Here is a 14,432-nt window from a genome sequence, read left to right on the forward strand (position 1 = left end):
GCTGCTTTGCTCGGGCAACGGTGCCATCAGCAGCGCCAGCATTGTTCAAACTGCAGGAAATCCTCTTAACAAAGCATTTACTGGCTCTCAGCTATGTCAGGCACCACGTACATTGGGAAGGGGGCTGTGAGGAGGAGAGTGTGCATGCCAAACTGGGGCTGGGTGCTCTCCATTGCTCGGAGAAGATGCTTACACCCTGGGGCTGATTTGCAGTGTCTAGGAGCAGGGCAATTGTGGCCAGGACACGAGCTCTCTGCTTACTGCATCTTGTATCTCCATTTCTCAGCTGTGAAATGAGGATGCCAGGTCCCTGCCGGGGGCAGGGTAGGAGTGGATGAAATAACTGAATGGGCTGAGACATTGCCAGGACAGGCATGGCCATGTCCGGGGCCAGGCAGCCCTGCCCACGCAGGCAGGCTGCGGCTGAGCCGTTTTGCTCAGCGGCGATGCTGGTTTCTTCCAACAGTGCCAGGGAGTCTGTCCCGGCGTCCAGCCGGAGGCAGTGTAATGAAGGGTTAAAACACCGTGTGGGTTGCCAGCGTGGGATGTGTGAAATGGTGGACCTGTGCCAAAGATGGGCCTAGGTAATGGCAGCTGATAGCACAGGCGTTCAATTAATTATCAAATGGCATTTGTTGAGCTCAGCTGTGCCGTATCGTGGCGCCAGCAAGGGCCCATCCTCCTCCAGCCGCCCATTGCATAACAAAAACACGGTCGAGAGAATTATTTTACAAACATTAATGTTTCCCTTTTAATCTTCTCTAGATTTTAATACCAGGCTCTTTCAAAAAGCAAACCCTGACAATTCACTGGGGAGATGCAGAAGGGCAGCCTCCTGGGCGGGCTGTGTGGTGGCGCCTGGGCTCGTGGGGAGCCGGGGCTGTGCCACGGTGTGCACAGGGCTGTACGCACCCTCGCACGGTGTGCACGGGGCTGTACATACTGCCATGGGCGAGGAGGGGTGTGCAAGATGCTCCTTGCAGCCACCCCACGTGAAGGTGCATTTCAGCCTCTGCCTGTTGCTGTACTGTTGCTTCCCGTGATGTGGTGGTTGTTTCGAACCTATTCCCTCCCGCCCTGCCTTGAAGCTGTTTTCTGACCATCTCTGCCGTGACAACCACCGCCTGGACACCAGCAACCGGAGCTTTTCTTGTGCAATCTGGGGCTGTGTGAGCGGGCTCAGATTTTTGCAGCCCCTCAGCTATAGGCGGTGCCATGTCTTGGGGAGCTTTGATGCACGCTCAGAGCGGAGGGTTCCCGTGATGTGCTGTGGGATCGGGGAGGGGGGACATGCTGAGCTGCCTGCCGTCCCTCTCTGCAGCACGTTACCCCCACACACTGCCTGCGTTAGTGAGGGCAGGGATGCAGTGCTGGGGTCTGCCCAGGGAGCACATCAGGAGCTGCTGCTCTGGAAGAGCCTTGGGTGCTGCGTTTGGGCAGCAAAGCCCTGTGTGCCGGAGGACCTGCTGTTCCCTCGTCTTGTGGCTGCCCGTTGCTGAGATGCCCAAGGATGGTTTGGGGGTGGACAGCAGAGCAGGGGGTGCCCGGGGCAGAGCTTGTCTAGACACACCGTCATACTGGCTTAGCAGGAGGTGGGATCTGGACCGGTGCTAGTCCGGCCGGTGCGGGAGGTCATAAAGACGCTCTTAAATTGCCGCAAACCTGTCTCAGGCTACAGGGATATGAGTCAGTGGGGAGCAGATTTAAGCTAAATTGAAATCAGCTCGCCTTGAACTGAAATCGGAGCCTCTCTGCCAGGCTTTGCGCTTATTTAACTGCTGAAATGAATCTGGGGTGGCCCCGCAGCTCAGCGCCCCCTCCCTGCCCCAGAGGCAGGCTGGGACCCGTGCTGGTCAGGATGGGATGGGACGGGAAGAGAGGGCTCTTACCAGCACCGTGCTCTTGCAGATCCTGGTCTCCAGACCATTTCCAGCAAGCCGTGCCTGTGCAGGCCTCCCCACGCCCTGCCCGCTGCGGCCACCCACGATGTGCTCCTCGAGCTCCTGGGGTACCTGCTAGGTCCTCGTGTCCTCGCATCTTGATACTGGGAGGTCTTGAATTCGCAGAAACTGGCTGAACGAGTCGGACTGAGATCTGTTTAGCTGGGAAATGAGGCTGCCAGGTCTGGCAGGTGGGTGGCAGCCGAGGCAGAAAGCCAGGGGTGGATGCAGGAACCAGTGGGGGTTGCTTAGATGGGTACCTGGCTGCTGGCCTGGATGGTCCAGCCTCTTCTAGCCTTAGTCTTGATGCATCTTCAGCAACACATCAGTAACACGGCAGCAGGTTAAGGCAAGTCTGATGAATGGGTGATACCCATAGAGCAGTTTTCCACTGTACCTCGAGCCTTGTGGAAATATCTCACAAGCACAGAGAGGAGGACCTCGGGAGGACCTTGGGCTCGGGTCGAGATGGAGAGCTGTTTGTCCGCCTCCTGGGTCTGAGTGTCAAAGCCTAATCCACGTCGGTGGTGCTTTGTGGTCTCCCAGCCCGGCTTTAGCTGCAATTAGTTACTCAGAGCTGGGCTATAAAGAGCATTTGTGCATCGGGATAATGGAATGGGTTTGAGTTAAACCTGATCTGTCGGGGCTTAAATAAACTGGGGAATGGCAGGAAAGGGTCAGCGGAAAGCAAACCTCAAATGACGGCGTGGGGGAGGTGAGACGCCTGGAGAGGAATGTTTTCCCCTCGGTATTTGGGAATATTGAGCTGATGCCTGCCCGGAGCCCGTCTCGGTCTGAGATGGTGGGGTGGGGGGGGCTGTGCCAGCACCTCGGCAGCAGGGCTGGGAGGCAGGAGGGCTCCCCGCATGGCTTCCCTTATTTATATCCACCGCAATGAGCGGATAACTCATTAAGCAGTCCCGGTGGCTGGAAATGGTGCTGATCTGAGGTTTCACTGGAGAGCGCCTGACCCCAGCGACCCCATCTCAAACTGGGTTTAATTAAACTGTCAGCACTGGACGGAAGAACAAAGTGTTGTGGGCTTGGGGGGGGGACAGGGTCCTCCCCACAGCTCGCTGGGGAAGAGCAGGTCTCCTGCGAGGTGGAGAGCTGATAAAAAATGGATCTTTCCCTCCATCGAGGAAAATTACCCATGCAAGAAGGTGACCTCCGCTACTGCACTGCCCAGCACTGGTCCCCGGTGCCCTGCAGCCATGCACATCTTGGCTTAGCACCGGTGCCAGCAGACCTCACTTCAGCATCTCTCCTGAGCTGGCAGGAGGTTTTTTTTCCCCTTGGATTCCCTTGGAAGGTGGGACCGAAGCCCTTGGGTTTCTCTCTGCTCCCTTGGGGGGGATGGGGGAAGGATGGGAGAGGAGTTTTGTAGCCCTGTCTCCCTTCTCTCCCCACCTCCCCTTAAAACCTCCTCCTGAAGCTGTTTCTAAGCCCCTTTAGGGGTCCTGGGTGGGGGATGCGAGGAGGAGAGAGGAGGCTGGGATGGCCGTAGCAGCAGGGTGAGAACAGAAATGCTGTGGGCGCATCGTCAGGGAGGCAAAGACGTGGGCTGTCGAAATGTGCTAAAGGCAGCCAGGATGGCTATAAATAAATGGTTTTCTCCAAGGGAAGCCAAGCTGGCGCGAGGGAAGAGAGGAGCGGTGGGTGCTCGGCTGTGGGGAGCTCTGGGGAGATGCTCCCGCAGGGGAGCAGCAATCCCGGCTGGATGTATCCCCCTGGGAGCGGCCACCCAGAGGTTTTCCTCGCTGAAAGCCGCAGCAGCCGCTCCATGCTCGGCAGAGTGGGAGCTGAGAGAGGATGAGCAGAGAGTGGGGGAAAAAGGTCTTGTCTCCAGAAGGAGGAAGATTCAGGACGTGGGCTGCGGCCCGTCAGTTCCTGTCAGACCCATGCCAGCAAAAATGGTGGAGGAGACGGTGCCGTGTCTGAGCTGGCAGCCAAGGGGGAAGGGCTGGCGGTGCTGCTCTCGGGTCTGTAAGGGCAGGGGCTCCCTGGAAACAGCATTAACATCTCAATCAGGACCGGTGGCTTTCTGAGCCGGGGACATGTGAAATGCTGTAGGAGCTGGGGGGGATTGTGACGCTCCTATGAGACTCTCCTCCTGCGGCCGGAGCCTGCCGAGGAGTAGCGATGCTCTACACTTACTTCTGTCTGGGAGCTGAGGCAGAGACCAGGGGCTGATCAAGACCCCCTCTGGACCAGGGCTATTTAAAGATCTGGGTGATGAGGGAGTTTTGAGCTGAGTTGCAGAGCTGGGTGTGCTGCCTGGGCAGAGAGGTTACATTCCGGCAAGCTCTGGGGCAGGTTCCTCACACCGTCCCTGCATCTGGCCAAACCCAGCCCTAACTGCCTTTAGAAAAGCAGGCAGAGAAAAATGGAGCGGTGCTAAATAACTTGAGAAAATGCAAATTGCATCCTTCAAGAAGAAGAGGACCACAACCACGTGGGAGGAAGCTGTGAGCTGAGTAGTAGCAAAACAGGGTGACAAGTGAAAAAGGAGCTGTCGGAGAAAGGAATAACAAAACAGGCCCCGCTCGGATGGGGCTGGCTGCGCGTGGGAGGTGTTGCTTGCGAGACTGTACCAGTGACCATTCCTCTTGGCGCTGCACTGGGAAAACCCCCGGATAGGAAAGGGAGAGATGGAGAAACGTCAGGACAAAAACCCATGCTCGGTGGCGGCTGGGTAGAGGAGCGGTCCCGTGCCCTATGGCGGGTGGCTGTGCCGGTGCCGGGCGGGAGGTGTGGGTGCGGGGGGGATGCTCGCCAGAGGATGTGGGTGCCGCAGCTCTGCTGCCCTCCCAGCTGGCGGGACTCGCCTGCCTGAGCCCTGGTTTCGATCTGGTGGGGGATTTTCGGTGCCTGCCTGCGTGTTGGCTCCCTGGAAATCCTGCCATGGTGGTGGGCTGGCTCTGGCTGCGCACCAGCTCTCCTGTGCCAGACACCCGCCCCGCCCTCCCACCGCCGCTCCTGTTGGGGCTTTGGCTGAGGTTCACTACCTCCAGCGAGGTTTTGTGCTCGTTCTGCAGCCAGTGAGCTCGGCGTGCGCCTGGGAGCCTGCAGCCGCTGCATGGGAAGGGGCCTGCAGGCACGACGTTGTGTTTTCATCTTTCCATGCTGGAGCACGGTCGCTTCGGCTCCCCACGCGTGTGCTCCTTTGATGCTTTGCTCTTTGCACAGATGTGGACGTGCTGCTTCTTGGTGTCTCTGTGCAGAGGTCCATGGTCCAAGAGCAAGGTGCCACAGTTGGGAGCAGAGAGCAGCTCCCCCCGGAGCAAACCTCCCCTTCCCCAGCATCCCCTGTTTCTGTCCCAGCTTCCCCCTCCGGCAGCATCTCCCTCCCCTCGCCGGGCAAGGGCCAAGTGTCCCTGCTGTCACCATGCCCACGTTTCGGCCGTTGTCCCCTAGACTTTGGGTGCCGTACCCCCTTGCGCTCCCTGACAAAGCCCCTTCTGTTGGGGACAGAGCGGGGCTGGGGGGGCCAGGCTGGGACGTGTCCCCCCGAATACCAATCAGGAGGGGGAGTGTGTTTACACTGCTGGCTGGGGGGTGGCTGCGGGGTCTGCATGCTGCAAGACCCCCCCACCAGCCGGGGGGACGGGGAGGGGGAAGGGAGGCCTCGTTGCAGCCCCCGGGAACAAAGAGTCAGTGTGGCTCCTGACAGCTCTAAGGAAACGCGGGGAAACAAATGTGCCACTAATAGGTAGGGAGGTTACCTAGGAAAAGATGCTGCCAGGCGGGCGGGCAGCCAGCCCCCTCCCCGGCAGGCTGGCAGGCGGCGAGGGGCTGGGGCTGGCACCCCCAGCCTCGGGGGGGGGTTCAGAGGGCTGCAGTGGGGCCAAGCTGAGGCGGGTTTGTGGTCCATGCCTGGCGGGGGCATGCCCTTGTGCTGTCCCACCATGAGGACAGCATCCTTATGGGCGCGGTAAGGACATCTCTGGGTTTTTGTGCTGGGTGTCCCCGCTGGGGAAGCAGCACCGTTGTGCAGGGAGCTGCTCGCTGCCCCCTTCTTCCTCTGTCGTTAACGTGCCACAGACCTCAGCTTTTTTTTGGGGCCCCAGAAAGACTCCTTGGGGGATCCTGAGTACAGCCAAGCCTCAAAGCCTCATAAACTAAACACTTATTTAAGAGTTTTTTACATTTAAGCACTTCCATAAGCTTTTTGGGACCTGCCTCATGGTCTGTGGAGGCACAGGAGTGGCAGGGTGAGGGTCACTGCTGTGCCCCAACCTGCCGCCGAGCAGCCTCCTCCTTCACTTCCCACCAGCCTGGGCCCCCTCCCACCGGGGTGATGGTGCAGACCCTGCACGGGGGTGCCCCGTCCCCTGGCTCTGTTCTGCGCCATTATCCTGCCGGCGAGCCGGGGCTGCCAGGAGCAGGCATTGCCAGCCGGCTGCCTGGAGATAATCTGCCCCCTCCCTCCATGCACCCCGTTGTGCTCCTGACCCGTGGCCAGCTCTGGCTTTCTGGGTGTTGAGCTGCTTCCAAGGTTTCCCTGGCAATGCGTGGGGTCGAGCCCCGCTCCCAGGGCTCCCTCCTCGAGCCGCTGGCTCTGCTGGCTGCACCCTCGGTCTTGCTTTGGGTGCAGGCTTGGATTTGGCTTTCTTGATGTTATTAAAGCAAAGGGGTCTGGGTCTGTAGTGAGGTGCAGCTTCCAGCCCCCTGCCCCTTTTGGCAAAGTGCCCCCCTCCATGTGCCATCGCCCTGTGTGGAGCATCCCTGCCCACCTCTCTGGTGATCCCTATTGTGCTGGCCAATGAGAATTTGCAACCCATAGGAAAAAATGATGGAAAATCAAGTCTTCCTAGTGTTGGGCAGCAGTGCTAATTACACAACTATTAAAACACAGGGGAATTATTTATTCCCTCCCCCCCTCGCAGCTCATCGCCTGCATTGTGCCCCATTCTCCCCTTGGCCACCTTTGGTCCCCTGAAAGAGTTAAAAGAGCACTTGGAGGAGCTGATCCCTTTGTCCATCCATACATTTTGGGAGCGGAATAAAGGCATTTCCTTCCTCCTGTTTTCACAGCTAGTGGAAAGGTTTAAAGTAATTTTAAAGAATCGTGAGCAGAATTAGCCTTTGGTAATTTGACTTCCAGGATGTGGAAGAAAAAAGTCTTATGCGGTGATTTTAGGGTAAGTTATAACTTGGTACCCCTCCACGTGTATCCCACAGACGTGTTAATGTGCAGAGCCAGATAATTAACCTGCGTTTGCTGGCTGATTCTCCTGCAGGTGGGTGCTGGGCCCCCTTGTCTCTCCTGCTGGGGCTGCCATGAAAACAAGCCGTCAGCAGTTTCCGGCACTGCTTCCGACAGCTGCCTGCAAGGGTGCCTGTGCCACCCGCGTCCCTCCTCTGCTGCTCCTGAGGGGCCCGTGGTGCTGTCGGCATCGGTGCTGGACCACGCAGCCTGCAGCCCTGACACCAGCAGCTCGGTTCGGTGGGCACCGGCGCTGGCTTCTTGCCCAAGCAGGCTGCCTGGGGCACCGGGATGCAGGGTTTCCTGCTGCAGCAGGGCTCGTAGGCATTGCCAAGGGGAAGCTGTCCCCTGCCCGCAGGGATGAGCTGGGGGCATCCCGGGTTGGAGAGCCTGTTTCCCCGTGTGTGCCGATCGGCATCAGGGCACAAGTGCAGGGCAGCTGCCTGCGCAAAGAAACCCGGCCGGCAGTGTGTTGGGGGTGGGTTTGGGGAGGTGGGGATTCATTTCCCAGATTCTCATCTGTGTTAAATTAATTATCATCCCAGGCTTATCCTCACTTAACCAGCAAGACGCAGACGTCTGTGGTTGGGACCCCCACCGCCCCGCCAGAGCTAAGCAGCATACGGATTAGGGGGTCTTACCGGCTGCCTCCCCCGGCCCCTCCGTGGTTCTTGCCTCTGGAGGCTTCGGTCCCCATTTGTGTCTGTGTTTCCCTTCAGGACAGGAAAAGCTGGATTAATTTTTACTGCTCCCAAGGGAGCTGTTGGTAACCAAAGACGTCTCGCTGTCTTGTTTTCTGTAAACCGGGAGGCAGGAAACGACAAGGATGGTTTAAAATGGTTTCCTCGCCCCCCCCTTCTCCCCGTCTGGCCCTTGCAGCCCCTCTGATGGGGGATGGCATTTGGGACAGAGCTGCTTGGAGAGAAATAAAGTCACTCAAACTTCTTCCAGGCCCTGGGGCTGGACGAGGGAGGTTTCTCCAGGAGGTGCAGGTGGGAAGAGCTTGACCATCCTCTTGAGTGTTTGGGAAATTATAATTTTGGGATCCTACAGAGGAGGAGTGAGGGGCATTAGCCCCGTTGCATGGACAGAGTATTAAATGTGGAAAGCACAGGAAAAGCTCCCAAAAAGTGCCTCTCATCCTGGAGCTGGGAAGTCCTCCATCCCCAGACCCCTCCCATGGCAGAACTGGGAAGGGGACCCAGGAGTCCGGGCCCTGCATCCCCCCCGCCTTCCCATCCCCAGTACGGTGCTCAAAGGGGCTTTTGTCCAGCTTCGAGCCCCACAGGTGGGTGGGCGCTTCATCCACACACACCCCTGCTTTACCCCTGGGCTGGGATGCTTTTTTCCCAGGGGCCGCCGTTGGCCCGTCGCTATGCGACGCAGGCTTGCGGGTCGCCTCGGCAACGAGAGCCTGGGGATGCGGTTGGGGGTCGACCCCATCATGGGACCCTTTTGGGATGTTTGCCTGGGGGCTGGTGATCCCTCTTGCCACAGACCTGCACGCACCCAGCAAAACACACGGCCGCGCGTTTTGCTGGGTACGTGCTGGTCTGCGGCAAGCATGGTGGAAATGCAAAATCGGTGTGTGCCGTGCTGGTGCACGCATGGCACAGGGTGTAGGGTCAGGGCCAAGTACCTGGCATCAGGGTTTCACCCCAGGGATGCTCCATTGCAGCTCCTCTCCATTGCACAGCCAGGCTATTACTGCACGGCAATTACCGCTGGCACTATTAATTACTAATCATAAAGACAAAGTCGGGGCAGTGTAGCAAGTCTGTGCTTGTGGTGTAAATGGGAGCAAGCAAGCTAGGAGCAAGCAGGGGGGCTGGCTGCATTCCTGGGACTCGGCGGCGTTTCCAGCTCTTGCTGTCCAACCGGAGGCATTTCCACCTCCCGGCGTTGCCGTCCCGCTCCAGCTTGCTTGTTCTCTTCCCCACGGGCGCAGCGTGTTGCTCATTCCTGCATCCTACGATTTCACAGCATCCCCGCAGCCGGGTGTTAATGAGATTAGACCCAAGCTTTAAGATGTCTCTCTCTATCCTTTGCCATCCAATTACACAGCCCGCATGGTATCTGATTGCCTACGAGAGGAGAGGACTGGGGCTGGCTGGGATGGGAGGATGCAGCTGGTCTTTCTAGGTATCAGCCCCGCCGTGCCGAGTGGTTTTCTTTCTTTTCTTCTTCTTTTTTTTTTTTTTTTCCTCCCCCCTTGGCTTTGAGCTGCTTCGTTTGGCTTTTTCATCGCTTCTTGACGTGGCGGCTGGGCAGAATTTGTTTAAATTAACTGCTTGAATGGCAGCGTTTGTGTGTGTTGGTGGGGGGGAGCTCAGACAGCACCAGAATGGATGAGGGGGATTAAAGGTGCCTAATGGGTTCCAGATGGGCATCTCGGACTGGGAAACACCCCCGCAACCCCAACATCAGCTGGGGGCCGCTGGCAAGGAGCTCGGGGCTGAGAGCCAGGATGCTACAGCAGGCGGCTGCCTGGCTCTCCCGCAGCAGGGTGGCTGCTCCGAGCGTGTGCCTATGGGACTGGGGTGCCCTGAGGCTCCCGGGGTGCTGGCTGCCTCTGCACCGCCCGGCCATGCCTGGGGCAAGCAGGCAGATGCACCACAGGAGGCACCTTCCCTGGCTGGCCCGGAGCACAGGGTGCAGCAAGCACCGCTCTCCGCCCTGCGGGCTCTGGGGATGCGGGGCTGGGGACAACTGCTTGCGTGCGAGTCCGGCTTTCGGAGGTGCCTCAGCTCCATCGTTAGCTGACATTGCAAATACAGCCTGCCACAGCAGCACCACTGGAGTGGCAGTTTCTGCTCAGCAGTCTTGGTTGCAATGTGAGGAATGATACTACTTAGTCTTTGATGCCCTCCCCCTGGGCTCTAGGGTGCCTCGGGGCGCTTGCTCAGTCCGACGTCCCCACTGCTGCAGTGTATTTTTTCTTATTTAAAGATGGAAAACTGAGTCCCAAAGACAGGAACTAAATTTTCTGCATGGCCCTGCCAGTTGCTTTTCCCAGACCTGTAGGGATTAGAGATGAGATGTGGTGACAGCCCTCCCTGGCTCTCCAAGGGCTGTGCCTCCCACCAATGGCCAGATTTCTCCTCCAGACCTGCTACATGGTGCCAGGGCTGCGTGTTCGCAGCCTGCCCGGTGGCAGTGCCTAGCTTGGAAGCACATCAGTCCCAAGCGAGATGAAGCCTGCAGGAGCGAAGGGCTGCTGGGGAGCGGTGTCACTGGTGGGGACTGCAGGGTCACAGGCAGGGTCCTTGCTTTTGAGTTTTATTAGTGGCTGAGAGCGGGAGCGGGACATAAGCTGTGAGCCGGCCAGCTGCTGGGAATATCACCCGTGCTGTAGGGCGGCTCATCATTTCGTGGGGGATTAAAGCTTCTTAGGGGAGCGGGCTGCAGAAGAGCCCATCAGGTTTAATGGGAATGAGCACTGAGTGGTACCTTTTGCTACTGAAAGCTGGAAAAGCCCTGTTCCCGGTGGGAACGAGCCCGCTCAACCTGCAATGGCTTTTTGTGAAGGCAGTGGTTTGCTCCGGTGTGTCCGGCTGTATCCAAGCAGATGGCCAAGCCGGGGGATGAGGCAAGGTACAGGAGAGGAGATCCATGGCAGCGCTCTGATCCAGAAGGGCTCCAGCAGAAGGTGGGGGCTGAGGAGGGTCCGGGCAGGGTGGCAGGGGGGCACGCAGGGCGGTTGGGAGGCGCTGGCCGGCCTCCCTCACCCACTGACCCTGGCCAACGCTCTGTCTGCCAGCCCTCCCGGCCCCACGTTGCCCCCGGGCTCTCGTTTCCTTCCACAAATATTGAGAAAATAAATAGCGCGGCTGAAAGGGGATGTCCCTGCGTCCCTCCGCACACAACCACCTCCCCGGGGAGCTGCGCAGGTGGTGACCCCGCATTCCTCAGCCCAAGGGTTAACTGAAGAGAAAGCAAATATTGGCTTCTCGGAGGGCCGCCCCAGCCCATGCCCGTGGTGAGGGCTGCCTCTTGCCTGAGAAAAGGGGCTCGCGGGGCAGGCAGGTCCCCATCCCTGGCAGGGGTGGTTGCACAAACCTGGCTCTTTGCTCGGGTAGCGTGAGGTCCCCGCCATGGTCTGAGCCCGCTTCTCGGGGCAGGAGGTGCCCCAGCATGGCAGGGACAGGTGAAGCCATGTGGGTGATGAGCTGGAGGGTCAACTTCTGCCGGGCACTGGCTGCGGTGGGCTGGGGGCACGGCTGGTGTGCTGCCAGGGCTGCCTGCCCCTCTGCCTATCGCTGTGTCTGCACCTGGGGTGTGCTTCTGTGCCTCGGGGAACTGAAGGCATGCGGCTGGAAAGGACGTGCCAATGGCATGAGCCCAGCGCTGCCAGTCCCGCTGCCACTGCCTGCCCCTCTCGGCTGGGCTCCTCCCATCCCCCTTCGGCTGTGGACGTGGTTTTGTGGCCCAGGAGTTGCTCCACGAAGCATGGGACCTGCGCTGATGCCACAAGCCTTTGCAAGCCCCCGGCTCCCCGGGGCAGGATCTGGCCTCAGTGGGGTCCAGCAAAGCGTATCCTCCCTCTTCCCCCTCCTTCTTCACTCCCTCCATCCCGGTCTTGTCTCTTAGCAACTGCCCCTGGCCAGGACCTGGGCTGTGGAGGGAGGGATGTGACACTTTCCATGCATCAGTCACTTTGCCACCTCGAGAGTGACGGCGAGGTCGTTATCCCCCGCGGCACTGGTTGGGCCGAGGCGCGGCGAGCGATGATAGAGCATCCCTGCGACGCCTCCGCCTGGGTAGCAGCCGGCTGCTCTGCCTCCAGCTTGATACCGATCCCCGCTACAATAACGATACGGGCGGCAATCAGGGAGGAATTAAAGGATAATTAATGCCAATCTACATGGAAAATTGCTCTCGTCAAACAAACCTGATATCATTTTTTTTCTGATGAGCTGACAAATTCAGTTGATAAGTAGCAACTGTGCTGACATGATATACTGAGATTTCTGCAAGTCGTTTTACTCTTGCCTGGAGGATATTGTGATGAAAACATTAATATTCTGCAAAAATCAGTGTAGCATTTCTGACAGTGTGCCTCACTGGTAGACTTCCCGGGGGAACTGCAGCAGTCGCCTTTCTGGCAGGGTGCAGCGGGGCTCTGATGATGATGAACTGATGTTCACCATCTCTGCAGAGCCGCGGTGGTCTCGGGATCTTCGGTGGCAATATTGACTTCTGCCAACCTCCCCCCGAGTCTCCTGGCCTCTCATTGCCACCTCCTTCTGCCCCGTGCCAGCCGAGGGTGTGCGGTGAGCTGGGCGGTGTAGGTGATGTAGCCGGGGAAAAAGCCACCTGCACCGTCACGGAGCTCGGTTCGGAAGGGAACACGAACCGGTAGTTGAAAGGAGCAGGGCTGGGGCTGCTGGCGGGATGCCGGTCTGGCGGGATGCTCCGCCTGAAACACCTGCGCCGGAAAACATCCTCGTGCAAGGTCACGCAGCTGGGGAAAAAAAAATGTAGGTCACAGCTACAAGACAGGGAACAGCGTCTGGGGACGCGGTTACACTGAAAAGGACTTAGCAGCTGACGCGGCAGCCTGCTTTGGGATGCGGGCTTCCAGCGCTGCAGCTTGGGGGGTGATGGATGAGCAGAGCAGCTCTGGGTAGCAGGGGCTGTGGGGGGGGGTGCCGTGTTGGGGGGCAGCGGGGAGGCCTCCGCTGAGCATCGTTTCTGCTTCGGGGCCCATGGTTTAGAGAGATGTTGGGAAATTAGAAAGTGCGCGGAGAGGAAGTGCAGGATAATTGGAGGTCTGGAAAACCTGCCTTCCAGTGAAAAGAATTAAAAAGCTCAGCTTATTTAGTGTACGCAAGAGGAGGTAAGGAGGGGATTTTATCCCCATCTCTGCGTACCTGCATGGGGAGAAGCCTGATTGTAGGCACCTCATTAATTTTGCAAAAAAAGAAAAAGAAAAAGAGAAAAAGCATAAAATCATTCAGTAGCTGGAGGCTGAAACCAGACAAATTCAGACTAGAATTAAATTTGTCTTTTTCACCACGGAGAGCAGTTAACCGTTGAACACTCATCTGGGAAGAGGTGGATTGGATGTCCTTTAAAGTTGCAAAGGAGACAGTACTTCTTTCCCTGACGGTGAAAACGGGAAGGGACAGGGTTGGAGCAGGAATCCCAGGGAGGGGTCTGCGTCTGGGCCAGGTGCGCAGAGAAGTCCCAGTGATAAAGTGTCCCCTTCTGGGTGATGGATGGCACCCCATCCGCTGTCCCTCTCTGGGCATCGGGGACATCAATCCAGCACCACCATCCCAGGCCAGGACCTTAATTGCTCGCAAAGCCCCCGAGCATCCCTGCTCCACGAGGCTGGCTGAGCAAAGCTGGCTGCGGAGGCTCTTCTCCATCCGGGACGATGCGAGGCAACATCTGAGCGGGCACGTCTGCTGGTGGGGACGGGGCTGCCGCAGCCAGGGGGCTGCTGGGGGGGGCTCCCAGCCTGCCCCCGCTGCTCTCAGCCGGGCCCGGGGAGATCTGCCGGCGCCGGTCTTCCCACGCTCTCCCCAGGGGATGCTCAGCCGTGGCCTTCCCGACCCCAGCACTGCAATCCTGTCTGAGCATCTTAGGCGGAGTTATAATTTACTAGCGCGGTAAAAGGGAAAGACAGCTTTCCTTTAATTTTATGAGCTACAAAGTACCCTGCCTGGTTAGGTGCTGGCTGAGCTTTGCAAGGGCTCTGGCTCGGAGTTCACAGGGCAAATAGTGGCGGTGGTTGAAGATGCTGTCTCTCCCCTACGCTGCTCCTTTGCCCATCACAACTGCTCTTCCTCCAGTGCCCCCATCTCTGCAGAGCCGGGCAGGATCTGTTCCTCTCCTGTTCCCATCCCTTTGCAGAGAGACGCCAGCAGTGACTGTGACAGCGAGGCCAAAACGGAGTGCTCCCGGGCTGTCCGGCCGCAGGGTTTTCCTGGCTGCCAGTCCCCTGAAATTGTGCCTGGGACAGTGAGAAGGCGAAAGCTGGCTGTAGCTGGGGACGTGGCACTGGGAAAGTCCCACCCTGGCTGCACATTTGGGGACAATGTGTGCAGAGCGGCGGGATGCTGCGGGGAGCTATCATTGCCCCCGTGAGCAGGGTGGTGTGCGCAAATGCCCGTGTGCCCTCGCAGCCTGCTGACCCCTGATCCCCCGGTTGTAGGAATGTCTTTACATGCTCTGGGAATCTTTGTGCTCCTGTCCTTGCAGCCTGCCACTGCCGGGCCTGGGTTTTGTGCTTTTGCTTCTTTTTTTTCCCTTTTTTTTCCAGCGTCTTTCACAAA

The 14,432-nt window shown here is 58.4% G+C and overlaps 1 protein-coding gene across 1 annotated transcript in view; it reads left to right on the forward strand.

Moving 5' to 3' along the window:
* Nucleotides 1-14,432, forward strand: part of SLIT1 (slit guidance ligand 1) — a 64,173-nt gene that overhangs the window by 14,742 nt on the left and 34,999 nt on the right. The gene's annotated exons all lie outside the window — the stretch shown is intronic.

This window comes from Aptenodytes patagonicus, chromosome 5, assembly GCF_965638725.1.
Source record: "Aptenodytes patagonicus chromosome 5, bAptPat1.pri.cur, whole genome shotgun sequence".
Taxonomy (NCBI): Eukaryota; Metazoa; Chordata; class Aves; order Sphenisciformes; family Spheniscidae; genus Aptenodytes; species Aptenodytes patagonicus.